We start from the raw sequence: 21,611 nt of genomic DNA, 5'->3' as shown, positions 1-21,611 counted from the left end.
CTTGTTCAACTTTCGCAGTAATTCTACCAACTTTTTGGAAACTTGTTGATCACTACGAGAAGTATCTTTCACATCTGAATTTTCAGAACGAAATCGATAAAACTATGTTTGGTCCATTTCCTTCGATAATACGTTTAGGCCATAAACAACATGCACTTTTTTATGGGCCTGGTCAGCATTCGTACCTGCTGCGTAATAAAATTGTAAAATTAGCGAAAAATTGTTCTTCGACGCGCCCTATCCTAAGGCTGAGTAAAGGCATCCCAACAACGCTATCAAATGTCAGCTTTCAAATGACACCAACGTAGACCCAACGTAACTCATAATACCTGAAACGTATGGCCTGAAAGTCAGCTAACTAGAAAACAGTCGATAACCCAATATATTTCGCCTTCCATAAATCACTAGAGGTATAAAAAAGTACAACAAACAGAGAATTATTTATTATACCTTTTTATAAATGCGTTTATTATTAATTTTCCTAGCTTCGTTCGATACCCATTTGATATTTGCGGATCAGATCTAAGATGATATGGGTATCTCGCTTTAATCGGTCATGAACCACACAACAAGCCTTCCTTATTGTTTAGCGTAACAATTGTGCTTCGAAAGAATACCATCGAGGGCTGACCCGCCTAAAGCATTGGTACCTCACACACAGTTTGTATCCATTTAATAACTTCGACACTTAAAACGTTCGTGAGCAAATCGCCGGTTTTCGTTTCGTTCCGTTTATTCAGGTAGTACACGACTTTTTACAGGAAAATAACCTGACAAAAACCAAATACTTGTAAGTGCATAGATGTGTAGCTAGATAAAAACCTTAGGGTGAAAACTCGTCCAACTTCTGTATATATTTCCTTCTCTCTATAAAACGCAATGAACATTTCCTACGGGAGAAGTTTCGCAAACATAGTTACGTTGCCTTATATTCATCCATCTATAATACTTTACTGTTTATCTGTTTTCATTTATCTATTGGGTAGTCAATGTTTCAGACGCACTGGAAAAGACCTTGTTACATTTGCCCAGACAGTATGAAAACGCAAAAGTCACTCTACGGAGGTTGTATCGTCGACCCGAGGGTGGAGTTCCCAAAAATCATAAGAACCTGTGCGAACGATTATAGTCACGCAGGTCAGCAGCTAGGTCTTTGTTTGCCCTGTTTCTATTATCTAAATCCTTTTCGATCATTGACATATGATTTTACCGAGGTATACGTATTTTACCGAGTAAAAGTAAAATATTAAAGTGGTACTTGGCAAATTTAGATTGACTAGATGAAGCGCGAACCCTTAAAACGCAAACGTACGAAAAATGGGAAAATTATTACAAAGAATTTGCTTGAGAGCTTTTGCTTCACTTAAGATACATTCGGCTCGTTAGGACCAGCGAAGAACGGATGTTGCCAGTTAGAGTTTACTGTCTTTACAATCACATCATTCTGTAATATTTAATCAGTGATTGTCGTCTACCCGTTGACTGGCAAACACAACGAATCAGATGGACCAGCGCTAAGTAGGGCTCTCGTGCGGTCTGACCTGCTAAGTTTAAAGCGAAAGGCTGGCTAAGTTTAAATATTCTATGCAAACAAGTAAAAGTAGTGACCGAAATAAACCTTAAAAACGCCACCCGAAGCGGATGGCAGCACGATGACTTGTCATTCTAGATACAAGGTTTATACCACGGGCGCCTACTTTACTTTTGCGGTTCGGGTACACCCTATAAGCTATTGGCATCGGCATTGTTTTAAGCATAGCTGAACGAAATTAGAATGAAGCATGCTCATAGTTAACAACAATTTCTATCATAGGCATAGAATAAATACTAGAATTAGGCATAGAATTCAAAATACCTACACCAAGGCAATCTAGTCCTATTTGTGTGATATCGAATTTGAAATATACATGTATGTACACAGAGCAAACATTTGTATCAGGCCTTGTGCGGCTGCGACTCAACAATGTTGTTACAAGTTTTAAAATAAGCCGAATTAGTTATTCTTGAAAAGGTGGAAAATGTTGCTCAGTTAGTAAATATACATTTTACGCCTTTTGTCGGCACCTGCCTATCAGCTAGATGCGTCCCTATTACTTTAGCGATATGCCAACAAAGAAACTTCATGTTCATTTTGGTTCATAATAATACTTGCGTTTGATCACGGTAGTTTTGGGCAGTCGATACGACAAGCCGCTACATACTTCAGGACGAACCCAATCAGCGATGTCCTGCTTGCCTAATCTTTATGATGTTTTGCATTCATTATATAATGGGTCCTACTGAATGAGACAAACCGACAACTCAAATGTAATAAATCAAATCCAACAAAATGTACTAGATGAGATGAACGAATTAATGCAATCTGACCATATTATACTAGCTTTTTCTATATATCCTCTGTAGTATTTTTAAAGCTCAACTGTGTGTTCAGGAAGGTCACAGACGTATTGTTTTACTGCATAGTCACAAACATGAGGTGCTTCCTAGCGTTCTGCTATTTTCTGTCCACGCATATACCGCAACACAGTACGTTAATCAACACTTTTCAATCGATGGGTCGTGCCGCAGTAGCGCAGTACGTTAATGCCGTTCAAAGCAGGTTTTCAACAGCATCAGCATTTAGTAGTGCAGTCTCTGCGAGCTATGAGCTCGTCGACATTTCCCCTGTGTCCTGTGTGTGCATATGCAAGGAATCAAAAAAAGAGGGTACAGCTGGGCGAGGCAAGGCTCAGTAAGCGGTTACATGGCTCACGGGGCTACTGAGAGTGCAAATGCTCTTCCCGCCATCTGACTCAACTTCCGCCGCAGACCAGTCGATCAGTTTTCGGCCGTCCGAAACTGACTGCTTTCGCTAGCGGATTTACTCGAACTGTATTCCGGAACCGACCCAACGACCCACCTGGCTGTCTTCGATCTGAGAGGGCCTTGTCAAGTTGCTGGTTTAATTATAATGAACTGGATAACCGCACAGCATTGGACAGCCTGACTGCTCTGTGGGTTAACTTTATTATGAAAATCTCTGTTGTAACCAACGTCGCTGTTATCAGGTTGCTGCAGGGGTGGGATAACGAGAAAAGCAAGGCAACGTAGGTCACTCGAAAACTTCAAAGCGATATTGGACTTAGTCGTAACGGGCGGTCGACAAGAGTTTCACGCGCAGTAGTAAAAAACGCAAAAGAAGGTTGAAAAACGCACGACGTTCTTGCTGTCGGTCATCGGCATATACAGGTACACGTATTAACACGGATACGTCTGAAAACAACTGGCAGCCAAATAGGGTGTTCATGAACAGATAATCGGACATAGCTTCTTTAACTTCCGGAAGCCTTTTCCGATTGGCAAGTTTCGATCTTGTTGGCACTGATCTAAGTAATGCTCGAACGGAGCTAGGTATGGCAAAAGGGTTGCTTTTAAAGGATCAATGCGGATAGGCTAGTTTACCGTCATACATATTTGCCACTGTAAATATCACCTTTGATATACTTATGAAAATATTTATTACAGATAAATAATTCTTGTAACCATAACGCCTTCGAAACTACCTGGATAAACACAAATTCTACCTTCTTGTGAACACTGAAAACCTTGGAAATTGCAGTTTGACCGGAAGATAATTTCTCGCGTTTTTGAAAATATTTAAGCACCAACGTACTCATATAAAAAAGTCACCTTGTATTTTCCTAAGCCGGCAAGAAACGATTTCCTTTCTGTTGAATTGCCAGTATATGTGGTTAGTCGACATTCACAATGTTGTGGAAGCACCAGTTTCTAATACCCATAATAAATAGTATACCCTTCTTACATTCGAGACACAAAGGGGAGCCTTTTTTTTTTTCCGTAAATACCTCTACTCTGCGATGGTCCGCTAAACGTGTGCGTCCAAAGTTTAAGTCGACTAATGACCCCAGTTACGGACGTCCTATGGATCCGCGCTAAAATGTATATTAAAAACACGATAAACTATGTTTCCGTTTTAAACACCACATAGATGATAACCTTGGAATGGTGCCCCTGAACACAGAAATATGCATGTAGATAGGTGTCTGCGTTTAGCAAACAGGATGTATTCTTCACTAAAGGACTTTTATCGTACAACTGGTAAAAGAAGATGATTCCTTGCGGTTAGCAGACATATATTGGCGAAATCTGCGCGAAGTACAAGGAGCCAGCTAAAGCTTCCGTCTCTATTGTTACCATAACTGGCTAGTTGAGACACAGTTTGTATACGTATTAATTTCTAAGTAGTACGTATTTTAATATTATTTTAATATATTATTATGTAGTACTGTATTAGATTGTGTCTCTGGCATTTGTCAAAGATCCCTATTACATGCATGTGCTTTTAGATCCATGCGTTGATTAATATTATTGTACCAAATGGTTAATTAGCGAATCTAGGGGTGCGCTCCCCCTTCACCTGTACGCTTGCATACATACGTCTACTCGTTTATGATATACCGCTACGACGAATTTAAACTACGTTACGTGTTTCTAAATTCAGAGCCAAGGACCTTACCAGTGCCCCGTTAGGGGGAGAAACGGCTTGTGTATATTGCACGGCTACCGACAATATTAACGGACGTTCGTTAAAAGTGTAGATTCACTAGTGAAAAAGTAAGCCAACAAGAGCCCTTTAAACCGTTACTTACTGTTTTCAAACTTAAATCACATTTGGCTCTGTTTGCCAACTTGGGCCTTAATCAAAAGTAAACCTGCTTTTGAAAGCTTGATCTTTTTTTTATATGCCTCGGTCCAGAATAGGATATGGATGCTTTGTCATCTTACAAAATAGGCCTTTCGATAACTAATATCAAATCACCTCGAGTGGAGACAAAAACGAGATAGGCCTGCGCTTTCAGCGTGTTGATTGATAGTCGACTTATTAAACAAAGCTATGCTGAAGCAAAGTGCCCAGCTCTGTAATAGCCAGCGAGTTGTTAAGCGCATCAATGTACTTGTCCATTCCAAACTTGGGACCTGCTTGTCGGAACTTGCAGATGGGTACTCGAGTTGGTGAGTATAGTACCTAATAAATGCTGCGATTATTTCCACTTCAGCTTCTTTGCCTTCGTCTTTGGTTAAAAGGACCTAAGGGCCGCTGCTCAAATACATATTACACCATTTATGTACTGTGTAAATAATGAAGACTTTTAAGCGTTATTAAAGGGTCGGTGATCAGTTCGAACAGTGCAGATTGCGTCCCTATTATAATCACAGTCGCAATGTAGACTCTGACCCAAGGAATACTCTTAACGTGTTTTATAATTCTCGGTTGGCAAATGATTGCATCGTATAGAACATGTGGAGATGACAGCTAGGTGTGTATTAGACAAACCTTGTCCAAAGTGCTTCCAGTTTGAAAATAGGTTTTCGTAACGGTTCCCTCTTATTCGACCAAGAAGCGGATTAATAGCCATATAAAACGGTGGTTACGCCCGGCCTTGAACGGTGCCCTGGAGCAAAACGTACACAGTAACTGACCAAGAAGAAATTACAGAAAACAGAACAGAATGGTGCGCTTGTATATATAAGCCCATAATATTCTCTTTCCGGTATTCTGTTTCCGTGTTGGTGACAATGCATTCTGTTTTTACTGGCTAGAAGTTTAACGAGTAATCGTATATATATATTCGCCTACCAGATTGAACGAGGCGCTCCGCGTGTTCGCTGATGGCTTGTTTAAGTGTTATTCTGTTTCCAGTTCGGCTTCTGTTTACTTTTTTTACAGTTCTACAACTGTAATTAGCCGTGTAACGTCTAAGCCTTCATGAGCCATTGACACTTCATATGTCTATCGATGAGTCCTTAAAGCTGTGTGGCGGCTAGACTTCGAAAAGTCATTGTTGGACTATACTACGCCGAAAAACATTTTGAGACAAACAATGTTTTTTTCTTAACACAAGCCTCTCCTATATGACGTTACGAAAGTAATTCTACTACGTTGTGTATTGAACACTGTAGCAACTTTTCACGTCAGCTGACTCATTTCTATGATTTAGTGGGGGCGTGGTACGTTAACGCCACCCATGTATTAGATACCTTCGGCATACACGCCCTTGGCGAGCGGGAAATACTGAAGCGGGACAGGCAACGATCTAAGGCCTAATATAGCCTATAGAAGGATAGGGTTTTTACGTTAAGAAACATACACACACAACGGCCGAATCAGTCTCAACCACACCCGGAGTGGACTTGCACCACGAGCAACCGGGCTAGACAGCATGTGCTGACTTTAATGTAACAACTTAGACAAACAAGCGCCTTCGACTAATTTGGCCAGAGGTCCATACGTGAGTCAATTAGTCTCGTCCGTCGAGATGAACGAAAAGGCCTTCCGAATGATCGTTCGGAAAGGACAAGCCACAAAATTATATTGGCTTTTTAGCCATACCTACTATTGAGGATTTTGTTAGCATAGTAAAATGCAGTTGGTTAGTTGTCGTATTAGTGTGCTGGTGTAGAAAGGCTATGGCAAATCGATGAAATAGGTTTCTTCTGTCAAATACAATAAAAAGTATATTATGTATGGACAAGATGAATATTGATATATATATATATATCAGTTGGCCCATGACTGACTGGCCAAGACCATCCGTTTTATATACGTAATGTATGTTACATAAGAAGTAAATAGATAAAATGTTTGCACTCCATCAACGCGCCAATACAACTAGGTGGAATTACGTCAAGCCATTTGTCCTTATCGATGAACTCTTGATAGCCAGTGACTTCAGCGGTAAGATATGGCAGTGAGTAAATATTTCGCTTATGTAATTACTGAGCTGTGGAAAAATTGATCCCTGAATATTCTGGAATGCGCCTAGAAAACTGCAGCTTGTTCCACTGATTCCGCTCAGTCGCTCGAAGGGCTGCCGGCGACGTGGCCTGTATACGACGTCATCCCTTCGAACAGGACAGAATCAGAAAAGGGGTAGCAAAAATGTGCCACTGAGGAAAATTGATACAGTTCCGTTCAGCGAAAACGACTGGATAAAGATAACAGGATAGATTGAACTCCCATCTTTTCAATTGGAAAGAGAGAACATTCGAATTACCGTTGGCCAACAATAGTCTATTAATGGGTCCTTTGTTTGTCAGTTCCCCCGGTAACAAGCAGGCAAGAAATCTAGTAATAAGCCTAATAATGCATCTTGTATAAAAGAATCCTTTGTCTGTAGATGCTAAAAAGGTTGATCTTCGTAGCAGTCGTATAATGCGTTCGAGTATCAAAACTCGATGTCCAAATGATAAAACACTCATCGAACCACACGATAATATGAAACGATCTCGAAAGAGAACCGCTTGCGTTCTTACCTGCTTATACCGTCGACGACCTGGCGGCAATCGATATCGATTACGATGATAGTCTGTCTGCGTTCCCGACAGTACTTACTATCTCTGATTTTTCCACTTCGCTGTGTTACCGTTAGTACAACATAGGCTGAGATACAGTCGTAGTGCATAACCTAGTACAATCGCCCATACAGGCGTACAATCTATATAGGTAGACACGAATTGCAAACTGTAGCCGCCTCGTGGCCTCCTCAGAGCCTCCACAAACGCGGGACCTCCCCGCGCAGACATTACAGCGTAGGATGGAGAAACAATTTTACCCCATAAGGCGTTTTAAGTCTTTGAAAATTCACAGTAAGCTACCCTTAACAACACTATTCACTGTAGTAAGCCGAAGCCAGCCAGCCAGCCAGCCAGCCACCCACTAGCATCGCGACGACGGTCCAACGTCCCAATCGTCGAATCGTTTTGCCAGTTGTCACGGAGTTAGTGACTCAACGCGGCTAGGTGCAACGCTAACCCAGTCGGCCCATGGCAGAGGGGAAGAAGATGAAAAGTAAGAGACCAGGAACAACGAGAAGATAGAATGGAGGAAGCGACCGCTAGTGCTGTAGAAACGTCCGTGACAGCGGTACCACCAGAGGCAAAGCGACCTATCGATACGTTTGACATGACAGAATCATGAATCAGGAAAGCCAAACGGGTTTGCGTTTGGCGATAGCTTGGACCTCCGTTGAATCGAGTTCCTGGTTCCGGAGTTATGGTAGGGATGCCGGAAGCTTTGCTGACCTTAGCTAGGGGATGTACGACGCGAACTGAAGGTGTTCGCCCAGAAGGGGTGGTTGGAGTTGACCCAATGAACCTTCGCTGCATAGCTGAGAAGTTAGGATCGGCCCGAACCGTTCGCAATTCCGGTAGCATAAGACAACAATATCCCTTCAGAACTTCTTCTTTTTTCGCTTCGTCAATACGTTTCAAGTGTTACCCTTGGCCTCGATGCCCGTTGACGTCTTCTACCCATATGCACTGCGTAAGCTATCAAATCTAACAAATTAGTCTAACGACAAAGAAATTTCACGCAGTACAGATAAAAGGGCAAGTTTGTGCAAAATCTGTGTTTGTAACTTTGATCTTCCTTAGACAATATTGCTTAAGTATGCATATCTCCAATGGAGGTGGTCGTGCAAAAAAGTGTACGCGTAACTATTCTGTGCGTGAGTAGAAATAAGACTGCTTACATCTTACACGTAGGCTCGTTAGAAATGAATAATATTTTCAACCACCCGCGGCCGTCTATTCGCTGAATAAGATAATAATGTTAGTGTATTGTGGCACAGAAAAGAGAACGCGACGACTCGAGTTCGTGCCGAAGTTTTCTAACAAATGTATTCAGAACAGTCGTATGCAGACAGCCAATACACAATCTTTTCTTCATTTGCATATGTATCCGAATAGCATTCGTCCCGCAAATTATCGTCCTTCATCAAGCTTGGCCCTTACATCTGTAGAAATTTAAAAAAGTTCCCTGAAGTGGACTACGCTGTGTCATGAAGTTCGTCAAACAATGTATATTTCTCTGGTATTTAGACCACGCTGTACAAAGGCAGAATTACTGTAACTTTCGCGCTTACCGCTGCCGCTGATAGATCTGCTATTGCGGCAAAAATTCTCAACATTTAACCGCGCACAGCGAGCTAAAATTTAATGTAGATGTGCTATAATCTAGTGTACAAGTGTACTCTCAACCCGGTATGTGCTACATATCGCATCGTTCTTGAAATTCATTACGTAATTCTAATCCTATTCAGGGACCCTTGCGGCTGACAAGGATAAGCACCCAATGGACGTTGAAACGTTACGGTAGTTTAGTTTAGTAATTCATACCAATATTGATATACCTTTTCGGTTCATGTACATATGTGACCAGGCCTGTGCACTTTTATAGCGTACACCTAACGTTTAAGATGACTTATTGAAACCCAGTCAGGTTAGATCCGAAAAATTTAACTTTAATTTAATTTAATTGCACGAGCTCGCAAGCTGCTTGTTAGACGTAGGCCTCCAATTTTGGAGGCACGTCTAAGTTTACCTCGATCCATTTGTGGGACCTTTTGGCCTGCTTAGTATGTAGATGGTGGACTGGTTTGTAGCTGCTGAATAAAATACTGCGGTCGAACGAAGACGCCTTATTAAATGACGGCCTTGTTGTACCAATACGAAACGTAGCAAATGCCACTCTACCGCGATAATGCAGAAAACCTGCGTGACAAAGCTAAATATACTGAAACAGTCTGAGAGCACAATAGCGTGCAGCACGCTTTGCACGCATTAAATGAGTCATTCAAGGTTGTCTACCTGTACAACGTGTGTTATATAAAACATATTTTAATCGGAAACGCAGAAAATATGCCCAACGTATACGATACACTTATCTTTACTACACAATAATTAGCAGTTTCCTATTCTATGAAAAAGGACTGCCACTTACTGTATATCATACCTAATTAAAGACCGGACAACTATGACGTAGCTGCAATTAAGTTATTAATTGTGTCGTATAACACATTACGACCGGTCTGGCTGGCCACTGCCACTGATATTGCTGCTGTTTCTATCAATGTTATGTTTCATTTGCCTCTATATTTCTTCGATTTCACAAAAGGTAAACATCTTGTCGACAGCTGAGCCTCCCTTCTCTAACGTCTAGATCACACTTTCATCCAAAAACTGCTCAAAGATAAATATCAAACCACACATTAGTAGTTAAAAATATAACCATAGCTCACAAAAACAGGCCGTTTCGGCCAGGCACCGGCAGATAAGGAGCGGCCCAAGCGCTCATTTTAGCAGCAGGTGCCTCACTATACGATTGCAGCAGAAACCCGGATGCCGTTGCACCCATCGATGTTGCCATCGGGACCGCTGCTTCATATGCTATAAGGCTTTGCTGCTGCGGAGCCTTGTCCACCGTTATGGTCCAAGGCTGTAGTCTTCCTGGCAGATTGTAGGCGACGAAAGTTAGACAACCTGCTCGTTTCTCGCATTACACCTCGTTCCCTCTGATTCAATCAAGGTTACTCGATATAATAGGCATTTACTCCTGATCGGACGATCGGCCCTGCGTAGAACCTCAATATTGCTATATTACGCCGCAAGATGTTGGTTTGGCCCACTCCCTGAAGCTGGTTCCCTCCCTTTTCTCATGAGACAGTTAGAGAACAACTGAGAAAATCGTAACAAACAGCAGCTGCCCTTATGATAAGTGCACAACCGGCTCAGCCGCTAACACTTCAATACGCACAACGTATCCACAGGTAAACCTATTCCTAGCAAGGGACCCAATTTACTTAGGCAAAAATTGTAAGGCATTTCGCACTTGACTGTAGTTGTTTATGTTCAATTTAATGTTTCGGTTGATGTCGCTGCTAATTTAATTCAATTTTGTCCTTCCAACATTGGCTTCGCTAAAATCTCAAATAGATTAAATTACTTCGCGTGGTTTAGGCCATAGGCTTCCGTGACTCTGCGGCCTCTAGCAGAGCTAGCAGCTGGGCCATTTAAGGTGCTTTAATTGCTTGGCCGGCATAACAGTAATGAAGGAATGAAATTGCTATACCCGTGGATCCATACGTAACCTCGACCATGGTGGTAACAATAATATGACGGACCAATTTCGTCGTATGAAGTCCGACAGAAGGACAGAGATCTAGTGAGCGTCGAGTTGTTTACACCGGAAAATTTACAAGCGATTGCTTAACTCAGTCCTCATCCCATTGCCTACTAGAGCGTATCGTACAGCTTGCTATGATAGTAATCCTAATAGATTAAGCGTTGTAATGGACTTATATGTATATATATATATATATATATATATGATCATGGTGTTTCACTTCTATTAGTCTCACACATTGGGGGACTCTATGTATATAAATTGTATCAATAAGAATGACGGCGTGGATCGTTGAGGTCTATTGAGGATTAAACGTGAACAATAGATGATTGATGAACTGCGAGCTATTCATAAAGGCAAGACAGCGTACTTTGCCTCACCGATCTGCCGACTTACCTCTCCGGCCGTCGGTCGATGAGTTCGAGTCAAATGTCAGATATGCCTTCGTCCTAGTATAAATTCTTCTATGATCAGACTAGAAAACATGTGAGATCTTTGTATCCTGTGATCAAACAGGTTTCTTGAAAAACTTTGAATGAATAGAATAGGGTCGCGAGCGAGCGAGGCTGACAGTGTGTAATGAAGGCTAAGTGAGTTCCATATGATAGAATTATTCGTACATCGTATGTACAATTGTGACACGAAACACGAGAGCCACACACGAATAAATTATTCGATTCAATAACGAGTACACATAAATGCGACGGTATTAATATTTAGGGGACGATGTCACTTTTATATGCATCGTCTATGGTTCGTTATAAGATATTCACTGGTATATGAATAATATATGGGGCGCCCCACTTTTTTCCAGCAAGGGCGCGATGGGTTCAGATCTCGATATGTCTAGTAGTTGGAACTTACAGAACTTTTCGATGCACTCGGGTACGCAATTCAGTGCAGTTCGCGTAACCGTATTTCTGTTGTTAAAATGTTTATATGGTGACGCTGTACGGGACCGAAGAGTATTTTTTTGACATTCTATTAAATTTCTGTTGACCGATTAAAAGTTAAAGAAGATAAAAAAAAAAAAAAAAAAAGGCTGTTCAGCTTCCTCTCTCGGTTTCGTCAGTCCTGAAGCTATGTTTTTAATGGCAAACTAAAAGCAAGTTATATTTCAAGTTCTGTTATATAGTTGCTCTGTAGATTATATGACCCAAGGTGAGATGGAGCTATATGGTCCGTACATTTTGAGCACATATGAAATCAGATGCTATTTTTACAGAGGAACTAAAGGAAGCAACTAGCCTCAAAGTACTACTTAGCTGGGTAGAAATGCTTATACGTGTATTTTTGCCAAGTTCAATCTGGATTTCGTCTTTCCGCGTACCTTATCACATGTCATTCGTTCTAAAAAGATGACCCATATGGTTTTTTTTAACAGAAATTTTCTTTTGACAGCATCGTTCGTTGTATACAATACTAGACAACATATGTATTACATTGTGAGTAACCACAAAAGTGGTTTAGAACCTTGCAATTCCCTATTTCAGAATCGTGCATAATCACGATAGATATAAATTGTTCCGTGCGATCAAATTAGCTTTGGTGTGCATATCATTGCCGCTCTTCGAAGCTTCTTCATTAAAATTCAATTCTGGTCAATGGGTTCGTATGTGAACCGATCAAGACCCGGATTTACACTCCGAAACAGAATTCATCTGGGCTACAGTAAACAAATCATAAATATATTAGAAATCTTTCTCAAACAATCATTTTCGACCCGCTTTGCCTGTCAGGAAGTTTTCTCTTTAGCGTTGCTAAATGATTCATTTCTTCGGACGTGGGGCATAGAGTTACCTCTTTGGTCCATATAACTCCGTCTCATAGAGTTATACGGGCCTAGGACGTAAATATCTATCTTCAGTTCATATTTTCTCAATGATTAATACGTTTATTTAGTGCTGATTTGGATCATAGAAGATGAGATTCATGTTGGGTAACATAGTTGACTAAATACTTAGGTATCTAGTAACAACTGAGACATGCATGCGAGCTAACTTCTCAACCTATTCGATAGCATCGCCTATTAGATTTCGCTCTACAATATATTAGTAGTTTTAGATGCATCAATTTTCGTGAAAAAGTAAAATTTTCAAATAACAGCTTTATGGATAGGATGAATGAGGGACGAATATTTAACGATAAAAGATGTTAGGTAGATTTTCTTCAAATTCAACTCTACTTCCACTGGCGTCTCATAGATTCATATCGTAATGCTTTGCCGCTACCCTCAAAAAAACTAATCATGATTTCTATTTTTTTTTTTTTTTTTTTTTTTTTTGCTATTTAAGGCAATGATCGACGCTTCGATCCATGACGGAGTTAACTCATATGCTCGAACTCTTTTCCCTTTTTTTTATTCTCTCAATAATATCTATATACGAATATAATTACAGTTTATATGCGTAATACATCTAAAATTTATATGTCATACATACGTACATATATATATATATATGGACAACCGACAAGCGTTACTATCTGCTAATCACTGCTAGCACCTGCTATCTATCTCATGTTAACGCCTTTGAACCGTCGTCGTTTTGGTGAGCTGCTTAATTGGACTGCACTATATATTTATGAGGAAACCATACCTAGACCTTAATATCGAGTTTTGAATAGTAACTGTATAGGCGGCATTCTATGTTGCTTAGAACTTTAATTCCATAGAAAAGAAACCAAATATAGAAACATTTGGTTATCTTTTACACTCTTACTTTCCCTGTCGTTGTCATTTGCTCCATATTATTTAATAGTAGGCCTTAGGGAGAGCGAAAGAGATAGAGAGAAAGAAGAGGAAGGTTAAGTGTATAAAGCCCTGCTACAAGAATGTGCGTTTGCGTGGTTTTCCAATAATGGTTAGGCATGCTTTGTTATAACGTATAATGGAACAGAGAGGAAACTGATTCAGTAAAACGGTGTAGCCCTGAACACCGCTGAATGTTCAGGACCTCGCCTAGTCTCATATTACTTTATCATACTCTTGAATGACCATAAAAATATATAGACAAATACGACAATTAGTTTAAACGAATGTAACCTTTTGTGCGTTGTAGTATATAATAGGAATATATAGCTCAGATAGTTGGGAGAGGGCTCCGAAGGAGGCAGGAACAATTAACTCAAGTCTTGCTGTCACGCGCGAACGCAAAAAACAAGCAAAAAATATTGTCGCTAATCTGTCTACGCGAACACACGTCAATAATGTCAGATTATTTAAGACTGGAGAAATATATTATATGTCTGCCTCACTTACAAAAAAGACGTTAACAGGAACGCACAAAGTCAAGACAAAGCCGTTCCTATCCTGAATATTTGCTTTGTGTATAATTTTCTAATCATATTTGAGAAGTTGTATAAAGTCGTCTGCTACTTGCGTATGAGCTTATTTTCTGAATAGTATCAAAGTTCAGCTTAGCTACAGCCGGGCTTCAGCGAGTTCAACTGAAGTCAATGCCCTGATCAATAAATCAGAAATTGATTCATATCGAATTTTGTTAATTAAGTAATATAAATACGTCAAACTTCAAAAACGGTTGGTTACTTATACATTTTAAAATTCGCCTTTGCAGACAACTGATTAAAGTTTGATAGAAAAGCCCGGCGTACAGACGTAAAGCATGGGCGCATGTCCATATAGCGTAACGGTTTATCTTCAAAATTTTCGAAATTATTATTCGCTTCATTTGACAATGAGATTTGGCTTGCTTCTGTGATCCACCGAGCGTTGTTTGCGCTAAGCGTCCGCCGTTGCAGCACGGTCGATTGTCCCGTTCAGGTTGAAAATTGTATTTAAAAATTCGGTTTTAGCAGCTCTCGGTAAAATGTGGCATAGCTTAACCCTGTACGAAATAGTTCTTCTGCAGGCAAAGTCTAAATAATTAATACCCATTACGTGCGTTCACATTAGCACGGACAAACGTCGCCTAGCGAAATTCACCGGAATCTTTTCAATACGTGCGTTTAGTGCGTTCCATTTTTTTGCGAGCCCAGCTCCGTTGTACCCGACACAATGAAAAATATAGCCAAGAGCTTTGCAATGATCAAAATGATTACGGTGTGTAAACAAAAGCGACCAGCTAATTGTACTCTATTTGTCTCTTTCAGATTATCATGTTAGCTCATTAAGTTCACTAGACGAGTCATTTCACCAACAGGAAATTATATAGATCGCTTTAGAATTATCAAGCGATAAATTCCGCATAGTATCTCACTGAAAGGTCGTAAAATAAAAAATTATCTCACGTATGGAAAGCGCACGATACGATATGCTGTGTATTAACGTCAAAAAAAAGTGTCAGACATGACCCGTGATACTGATAATGGTTAGACGACACGAGATTCCTAAAAAAAAAAAAATGTTCGAATTAAATCAAATTTTCAAGCATCGAAAAAAAAATCAATTGTTGAATGTTTTTTGTCATCTGAGGCTACTACGATTTTTAGGGAGACGCATGCAAGATAGTAGACTTCATATTGCAATAAAAACATATCTAACCCGATCAAGTTATTGACAACTCGAGAACTGTACGAGGTTGTCTCCTTTCCAATTGAATACAGCTTTAGCTGGTGCCAGACAAACGGCACTAAACGATATTTGTATTAGTGGGAAAGAGGGCGCTGCAAACCCCAGCTAAAAATAATATTTCCGCTTCTAGGCAAAAAAATGACGACATAGCCTGCTAGTCAGATCATCAAAAGTAACTAAACATTCGTTAATGCTAGTTTTACAGGCAGGTGTCAATTAAAAGTTTTTTTCTTCGAAAATTACACGTGACTTTTTTAATCTATAAATTTATATATCTTTAATGACCGAGAGCTGACAATTCAGGCAAAATTTCCCAAAGAACCCTTCGCGCCGCACGCAGACTCGCCTGTTCACTTGCGTGGTTGTTGTGATTTTTCGATAGTATTTAAATTATTGGTGTTTGAAACAGTTTGTGCTGAACTCTTTTTTCTCCCTGATTTACTTTAAAAAGCCCTCCCTTTAGAAGAGGTCGTCCTCATCATTTAGATTTGTGTCTGTCTAGTACTTTAGGTTGACACTGCCGGAGGCTTATATATAGCAATGAATCGTCTTCATTATCTTCAATTCGATTGTAGACCAGGTCAGAATTATCTGACTGTTACAAGCCTAAGCTAGCATAACAGGCAAGTCTCAGTGTAGGCCCCTCGTAGTCATACGTGGCCAATATGGTTAAACGTTGTAACGGGTCCATCCGGGAATCGCGTACCGAGTTAGTAGTCAGCGACCCACTCACTGATCAAGGAGACATCTTCCTGTACTCCTCGAAACAGGCAATAATGATGTCGAAAATTAGACTCAAGACAATGTCGGGTGCATACAAGACGGGGATAGGACTTTAGATAGAAAAGAGTTAGTGCGACTACGTCGTCTCATCATTTGTTCTATCCCTCGTCCGCTTTCCGCTTTCGCAAATTAAATTAACTACAAAAGCTGTCTCCTATTGGCGTTCGAGCACTCCAGCACTGGCTGCTAGTACACGTTGTACAACCGTGGCACACGTAGTTATAGCAAAAACGTGGCGTTCCTGCGTGGCTGCTTCTCGGTGCCACAAGATCATGAAACCATGCCCTTTACGAGAGGAGTTACATACTTGGGATTCGCGATTGGGATCGTGACGACCAAAGCAACGGCGAACTTAGCTGTAACGGCAGCACCTAACAGGTCACCAGGTGAAGCAAAGAAAAGACCCTGCTCTGTTTACTCATTAGATTATCCATGGCCACATCGCATCTCCAGATCACGGTATCGTAGCTAGTCTTCCGCAGCTATACTCCGACCAATACTGTATACGGCCACTGTAAGGGCAAGTGACGCTGGGGACTGCCGAAGTCTACTGCCACCCGGAGCTTGAGAAAGAACTGCTGCATACTTGTTTGTTTGTTTGTTTGCGATTGCGGCCGCTGCCGTCGCTCCTGCTATCGCGTAGTTTTGTCTGCAGGTAGATGAGTTGGCGGAAAGATAGATATATGGCTGATGACAGTGAGGAGACGAGGCATTATTATCCGTGTACAAGGACGGCCGGGCCCGTCCGTTTTTTCCTTGTTCATTGTCGTTTATTACTTCGAAGCATCTGCATGTCTTCCGTAGGCGAGGAGGCACCCTACTGACGTTTTCTGCCGACAGCCAAAGAAGCCATAGTATACTGCATGGCAGCGTAAGCAGCTGTTGCTGCTGCTGGAAATGTCATGCCCATATTGTTAGGAACCGACAGGTGTTTACTTTGTCTTTTAGAGGTTCAACCTTTGGTGACAGCTATGGTGAAACAATAAATAGGACGGATTAATGAGGCTGGCTGAAAAATTTACTAGATTACTCAGACAATCATTGGAAATAGCTATGAGGTGTTATAACAAGTCAGTGATCACGAGCGAAACGAAGAATGAAGCCTGGAACAATTTAAGTAGTCTAGGTGAAGGTGGCGCATGCATATATATGTATCTGTTACTTCTACTTTGTCAAATTGTTTTTAGCAAGAAGCCAGAAGCATAAGTGGGCCAAATAGAAAAGTATCATCACTTTAGCTCCGCGGGAATCTGCTACGCCGCGTGAGCAGAGTTCTACTAACACGAAAAAGGAGGATCTCGTGTCCCTATGACACAGTCTCATTGTGCATGCTTCTTAAATAAACAAATACAGAGAAATTTCGGCTTTGGCTGCTCTGCCGTATCTCTGCCTCAGACACTTGAATGCCTCGGTTAACTGGAAATGGTACCGATGAAATGCTCATTCTAAATCTAAGTCTCAGCCAAATACATACGTGCAGACATTAAGCATATGATCACCTATCTTACAAGTAGAATAAGCATATTGCATAGTCACATGGTATTCCTGCTATTACCCCCGAGAGTTAAAGACTGAAAAAAAGTCTCTTTATTTAGACTACAGCATAAGCGTAGCTGATACTAACATTAGCTATGATTGTCACCGTAGAACGGAGAAGGACCAGCATAGCCATGTAACATAACGGTAGCCGTTTTCCGGTCTCACGAAGCCTTGCGGACAGGATATTTCTGGAACAATGATTTTTCCTATGGGTGCTTCAGAAATCCAACCTGAAACGCGACATAAGAACAATTGAAGAGCTGCTACTGTCGTTTTTGCCGGGGGCTCTTCGTGTCCCATTTGCTGTTCTGGCCGTCACCAAAGGATACACACATACATATATATAGATATGCATGTATATGGAAAATATATATAGAAAAAAAAGCAAAGTAGCATGCGTACCCTTAAGAAGATAAGCGCAATTATCGACCGACAAGACGTTTCTCCCTTGACCATACCGTGTCGCTGTGACGCTCCTGCCATCCCCGCTTACCGGTAAGCGAACTATTAGAAGCGATTTTCGCTCTCAGATTGAGTGTGATACGCGCTCTTACAGCCGCATGCATCGTTCTGCATAGGTACACTAGCGCGTACCACTGCTACCGATCATTATAACTTGCGCCATTCGGTATAGCAAGCTCTTCGTCGACGCGAACATGTTCTAAAATTATACAGCATATGTTCACGTGTCTCTGGGTGAATGAATCTGAGAAGTTGACCGACCACTCTGGGCGGTAGGTTCATAGCAAGCATCATCCGCTGAGGTGGCAAGGTGCAAAACACCACTTGTCAGCGTGGTTACGCTTATCTTGGACGCTTCGTTAAATGTACGAGTTTTGACTTCGACCGTACGAAGATCTAGATATAAGCAGAATGGGTTTGCTCGCGAATATGCGTGCGGTAACGGTGCAACGAGGCATGTCTATCCATCAATACGTAAGTTACATAGCTCGTACAGTAACTCTCACAAGACCGATGGGTAAAAATATACCTTGCTGCCCTTTCATTCGCGATGCTTCCTTGTTACGAGGTCCTGTTTGCACTGATTATTATATTAAGAATGTAAGTTTGGGTTCTGTCTCATTCAAGTTGTACGGTGTGCAACTTGAACGAACGTAGGTCAGTGTGCCTTTACGATGGATCCATGTTTCTTGCTCGTGTATTGGCATATTCATGAGTATGTTCTTCGAGCGATATCTAAACTCGTTGCTCTGCATTGGCGCCGCCAACAGCGTAGCCCATTTTCTAGTTCCTGTTTGTGTTAATTTCGTCGCCGCTGTCGTCATCTTTGCCATCTTCATCTTATTAACGTCGATTTTAGTATACGTACCCGCAGAAGCTGCAGCTAAACGAGCGTACCCAGGGATACCGCGGTTGCCGTTGCTGTCGCATCTCGGTGCGGAGTACGGTGGCGGTCTCGACGGAGCCAAGCTCGCAGCCAAAACGACATTAGATCAGAATTGCCGCTGAGCAGGCGTAAATGTCATCAAGCAAGCGAGTTCGTTAGCTGCCGATTATCTATCTGAAACAAGTGAAGCGCTTGTACGCATTAACTAATAGACATTCTTAATATTATTAGGAGAGTCGCCGACCGCTAAGGTTCTGTAATGCGACGCACTTGAGTGAGTAACATCGGACACACCGTTAATTCCTCGTTCCTTTGACAATGGTAAGATTGCTTGTGACGACGACGTCTTAAATATGCCGGTTATGGTTCGTTAAAGCTCCGGCGCTCACCTCGACGCCACGACGAGTTTTCAAGGGTCCGATTTGTCCTAGTATTCTAAGCCTCTTATAAACGCTATTTTGTTTGGCTTTTCACTCCATTAGACAGTCCGTTGAATATTTTGACATATCGTAAACGCTTGTGCGGTATAAGAAGCTTTCAGATTATTCTGTGATGAATAAAAAAACCTGCTTGTTTCATCTCTTAGAGCATAGTTGTATCGTTCCTGTATGGCATGAGGAGTGCCCCAGGCTCACATCAGCCTTAACGCAACTTTAAAAAGCCAACCACTTTTCTTAGGTGCAGGCCAACGCTCATCCAAAGAAGGGGAGGAGTATTCGGCTGTTTTTGATTCTTTGTTCGCTGTCACTATTGTTACTCCACAATCAGATCAACACCTTTATTAGTGTACTTGTATCGTACGAACCTCGGAACACCTTCTTGCTTGTCATCTATGAAAATTCAGGTTTTCGTTCATCTTTGGTCACTTTCAATCGTAACACAGAAAAACGTAAGAAAATCAACTTAGTTCAAACGCGAAAATGAACGGGCTAAACGGTGAGGAACGTAGCATAAGCACTAAGCACTAAGATTTCTGATTCAGTCTTTGTTAAGAAGAACCATACGGCTACGTTAGTGAAACATTTTTAAGGCAAATCCAAAACAACGTCGCCGTCTACAGTGCGTACGTGCATGCATCGATGACATTGCACGTGTTGCGTTTGAGACGACAACGATACCTCGATTATAAATTCAAGTACAACAGCTGTGCTGCTATCGTTAACTGTAGTCACACGAATGAGCTTGCTCGAGTGGTCCCTTGTTTAATTGCCAGCTACGGTCATTGCTTACACAGACGCGCACGATGTCAGCATACGAAGTGTGGACCCTATTAATTTAACAAGTCAAGCTGCCCATTTATCAGGTTATTAAACGGGAATAAGAACACAGACATCTGCACGTTCAGTTAGTTGTCTTGCCAACTTCTGCACAAATGGATACCACAAAGCCTCTGCTGGTGTTAATAGATGTCGCGCAGGCACCCATTAGTAAGGCCACCTCCGCACTGTCCCGTAGCTGACGTACGTTGGCATCGTTCGATAAATTCTGCCGGGTTAAGACGTCGTTCCGTTCAATGTAACACTTTTCAGTGATCATTAGCGTCATTGATACGGTCTTTATGCTTGATTTGTGCTGCCGAATCGTGATGAACGATTTTTGCGAAGTGATTTTTGACCAAGTTTGACCCTGGGCAATCGCTGGACAAAAAACCGGTTTCTTAAAGAGAAGCTCGATTAGCATAGCTATGATGGCAAAGGAGCTTCGGTATTCTGTTTATGCTGTTGTTATTGAATACTTTTACTGATGACAACATTTTGGAGCGTGGACAATAGTTTATATAGTGTCAGTGGATCTGAGCGAGAGAGATAAAGAGTACCAATCAATAGGGAGGAAAATTTAGCCAATGCAATGTAGCTTGATTGTTCAGTTTATAAGCGTTCTTGGTTATTCTTCTTACTTCAGTAACCTTGATTTGTAATAAGCTTTGTAAAGTTTATTGTCAGTGAATGGAAAGACTTTACATTTTCCTTCGACGGTAATTGAATCACAAACTACTTATAAATCTTCGAAACTAAAAAAAGCTCTTGTGTTCCGACATGATACCAATGGAATAATTGCAATCACTGCTAAGGGTCTGAATAAAACAAAAGACATTAGAGATATTACTGTTACCCACACAAAACACAATAGCATCTTTGTGTCCAGCATGATGTAGTACTGCCTTTTTGCGAAAGTTGTGCGCAATGCTTCTTTTTTTCTCCGCCAATTTTCGCTGGTACGACATGTTCCGTGCCTTTTAATACCTGCCATCACCAATGCAAGCATTTCTAGCAGTATCATCGACAGATCTTCCGTACGTTTGTATAGTGCGCATCTGTTTGTCGTTATCATTCGTGACTGCGGCAATTCTCAGTATTGAACGATGCACAGATGCACCTAGGAATTAAGAGGACATGAGACAACTATAGAGTGGGAAATTTTCGGAGCGAACGCACCAAAGCGGGACT

The 21,611-nt window shown here is 41.3% G+C and overlaps 1 long non-coding RNA gene across 3 annotated transcripts; it reads right to left on the bottom strand.

Annotated features, from left to right (window-relative positions):
* Window positions 1-13,215: 13,215 nt before the first annotated feature.
* On the bottom strand, window positions 13,216-20,168 carry LOC111266194 (uncharacterized). Of its 3 annotated transcripts, none has more exons than XR_002683926.2 (3): window positions 18,219-20,168; window positions 17,902-18,046; window positions 13,216-17,168 (listed from the first exon to the last, which is right to left on the bottom strand). It is a non-coding gene; the product is annotated as an uncharacterized LOC111266194 (long non-coding RNA). The 3 variants fall into 3 exon arrangements; XR_015313326.1 differs by having other exon boundaries at window positions 13,216-17,165; XR_002683925.1 differs by lacking the exon at window positions 13,216-17,168 and having other exon boundaries at window positions 17,842-18,046.
* Between the last annotated feature and the right edge of the window lie 1,443 nt (window positions 20,169-21,611).

The sequence above is a fragment of the Varroa jacobsoni genome, unplaced genomic scaffold (assembly GCF_002532875.2).
Source record: "Varroa jacobsoni isolate VJ856 unplaced genomic scaffold, vjacob_1.0 scaffold_1063, whole genome shotgun sequence".
In the NCBI taxonomy this organism is placed as follows: domain Eukaryota; kingdom Metazoa; phylum Arthropoda; class Arachnida; order Mesostigmata; family Varroidae; genus Varroa; species Varroa jacobsoni.
Note: the sequence above shows the minus strand (reverse complement) of the source record. Positions and strands in the feature narration are given on the sequence as shown.